Below are 3,396 nucleotides of genomic sequence, written 5' to 3' on the forward strand. Positions count from 1 at the left end.
GTTTTGGTTTTTGAGATAGAGTCTTGCTCTGTCCCCAGGCTGGAGTGCAGTGACACGATCTCGGCTCACTGCAGCCTCCACCTCCCAGGTTCAAGCGATTCTCCTGCCTCAGTCTCCCAAGTGGCTGGGATTAGTGGTGCACACCACCACACCTGGCTAATTTTTGTATTTTAGTAGAGACAAGGTTTGACCATATTTGCCGGGCTATCTCGAACTCTTGACCTCAGGTGATCCACCTGTCTCTGCTTCCCAAAGTGCTGGGATTACAAGCGTGAGCCACCGCCCCCGGCTGTAGCACACACCTTATTAAGGACAGTTTCTTTCTGGATTCTTCCTAAGGTTCTGATTTCTAATCCTTCCTAACCCAGCTCCCTGCCCCACCCCCCACCCCTGTCCTCCCATTCTGCTTCACTTTCTCCTTTCCGGATTTCCACCATTTCCCATAATCCATCTTAGCCTCAGATTCCCGCCCTTCAGGTTCCAGTGTTCTCAGGAGTTTGCTACCAGCTTGGCCAACATGGTGAAACCCCGTCTCTACTAAAAATACAAAAATTAGCTGGGTATGGTGTCAGGTGGCAGCAGTCCCAGCTACTTGGGAGGCTGAGGCAGGAGAATCACTTGAACTCAGGAGGTGAAGGTTGCAGTGAGCCCAAATCACACCACTGCACTCCAGCCTGGGTGGCAGTGAGACTCCGTCTCAAAAAAAAAAAAAAATTAATAAATCGACAATGGTTTAACTACAAGTTATAATTATAAAAACATTATCTTAATTTTATAGATTTTTTTTGTTTTGCAGTTTTTTGAACCCTTACGTTTCCTTATTAGAGTTCTAGAACTTGTTTTTTAGTTCATTGATTTTTATTTTAATTTTTGAGATAGTGTCTCACTCTGTCACCCAGGATGGAGAGCAGTGGCACAATTTTGGCTCACTGCAACCTCTTCCTCCTAGGTTGAAGCAATTCTCCTGCCTCAGCCTCCTGGGTAGCTGGGATTACAGGCATGTGCCACCACGCCCAGCTAATTTTTGTATTTTTAGTAGAGATGGGGGTGCACCATGTTGGCCAGGCTGGTCTTGAACTCCTGACCTTAGGTGATCCACCCACCCTGGCCTCCTAAAGTGTTGGGATTATAGGCATGAGCCACCATGCCTGGCAATGTCGTTATTCAATCATTTCTTTATCAGTATGAAATCACATATATGTAGTTTATATTTTGGGTTATAATCCAATATTTATTTTGTTGCTCAAATTGTTCCAGCTCTAGCCATTGGGATATCTGTCAGTTGGCTCCTGGACCTCTGACATACTCTCATCATTGTGGGTTTGTGTCTGTTTGTTCAGCAGTTTTCTGCTTTCTGGAATGACAAGATGCTCCAGGCTTGTCCTCTATATTTCCTGCTCCAGTTTTAGAATCAGCCATCTCTTCAAAGAGCATTGGTTCCTTTTTTGGAGAATGAGATTAGAAATCAATATCTGAGTGGCAAGTGTGTTCTTTGCTACTGGGTGTCTTTCCTTTTTAAGCCTCCCTCAACTGACAGAGCAAGGAAATATGTATGTATATACTACTCCATGCATATACATTACCTAAATATTTCTGTTCATAAGCATCTGTATCTAAATTAAATTAAACAGGAATGGCCAGGCACAGTGGCTTATACCTATAATCCCAGCACTTTGGGAGGCAGAGGCAGGTGGATCACTTGAGGTCAGGAGTTCAAGACCAGCCTGGCCAACATGGTGAAACCCCGTCTCTACTAAAAATAAAAACGTTAGCTGGCATGGTGGCACATGCCTGTAATCCCAGCTACTTGGGAGGTTGAGGCAGGAAAATTGCTTGAACTCAGGAGTCAGAAGTTGCATTGAGTAGAGATTGTGCCACTGTACTCCAGCCTGGGCAACAGAGCGAGGCTCCATCTCAAAACAAACAAACAAACAAACAAAAAACAAACCAAATTAAAGATGAGTTCATAGTGATGACTCCAACTCTAATCCATTACCTCATGGATTATTCTTCCGTGCACTCACCCTTGCCCCTACTTATCTGTAACCTCCAATGCTGACAGTGAGAAACCCGGCTGCTGCCATCTGCCATCTGTGTATTTAACTGTTCAGATCTCTGTATATGTATAGCAGTGTTTCAACTGTTCATTAATACCCATGTGATAAATGACTTTATCAACTGGAGACAGTGCTTGTGCATAGCTCCTTTTGCCCTTCACCTCATGGACTCCACTCATTTTCAGTGCTACTTAGTTTAGCACATTTCCCCCAGACTCGCTCTGTGAGATTGTTTCATACATTTGTAATGCAGTTAGATTGCCTTGTCCCATTCTGCATTTCATCCAGGGATTCCCCCAACACTCTGTAAAATTTGTGTATATTAAGATTTACTCCTGGCTAGGCGTGGTGGCTCATGCCTGTAATCCCAGCACTTTGGGAGACCAAGGTGGGCCGATCACAAGGTCAGGAGTTCAAGACCAGCCTGACCAATATGGTGAAACCTTGTCTCTACTGAAAATACAAAAAATTATTCAGGCATGGTGGCTCATGCCTGTAATCTCAGCTACCCAGGACGCTGAGGCAGGAGAATTGCATGAACCCAGGAGGCACAGGTTACAGTGAGCTGAGATTGCACCACTGCACTCCAGCCTGGGTGACAGAGCAAGACTCCAACTCAAAAAAAAAAAAAAAAAAAAAAAAGATTCACTCTTTGTTTCATTAAGTTCTATGAATTTTGATGAAACCCTATTATCATCCCTCCACCATTATTGTATTATTCAGAATAGTTTCATTAGGTAAAAGTCCCGTGTGTTTTACCTATTCAACCTTCCACTCTCCCCTGAACCCCTGGCAACCACTGATCTTTTTAATGTCTCTATCATTTTGCCTTTTCCAGAACATTATGTTCGTCCTTTTAGTGTTGCTAGAAAGAAATATCTGAGGCTGGGTAATTTATAAAGAAGTTTATTTGGCCCACAGATCTGCAGACTATACAAGAAGCATGGCACCAGCATCTACTTCTGCCTCAGCCTGCTTCCACTCATGGTGAAAGGCGAAAGGAACCGATGTGCAAAGATCATAGTGAGAGAGAGAGGGGAGGAAGGTACTTTTTTAACCAGGCTCTTTTTAACCACCAGCTGTCATGTAAACTAATAGAGTGAGTACTCATCCCATTGCGTGTACCCCTTTCCCTTCCAGGGAGGGTGTGTTAGTCTGATCTCATGTTGCTATGGAGAAGTACCTAAGACTAGGTAATTTATAAAGAAAAGAGGTTTAGGCCAGGCGTGGTGGCTCACGCCTGTAATCCTAGCACTCTGGGAGGCCGAGGCGGGTGGATCACCTGAGGTCGGGAGTTCAAGACCAGCCTGAACAACATGATGAAAACCCGTCTTTATTT

The sequence above is a fragment of the Cebus imitator genome, unplaced genomic scaffold, assembly GCF_001604975.1.
Source record: "Cebus imitator isolate Cc_AM_T3 unplaced genomic scaffold, Cebus_imitator-1.0 Scaffold202, whole genome shotgun sequence".
NCBI classification, from domain to species: Eukaryota; Metazoa; Chordata; class Mammalia; order Primates; family Cebidae; genus Cebus; species Cebus imitator.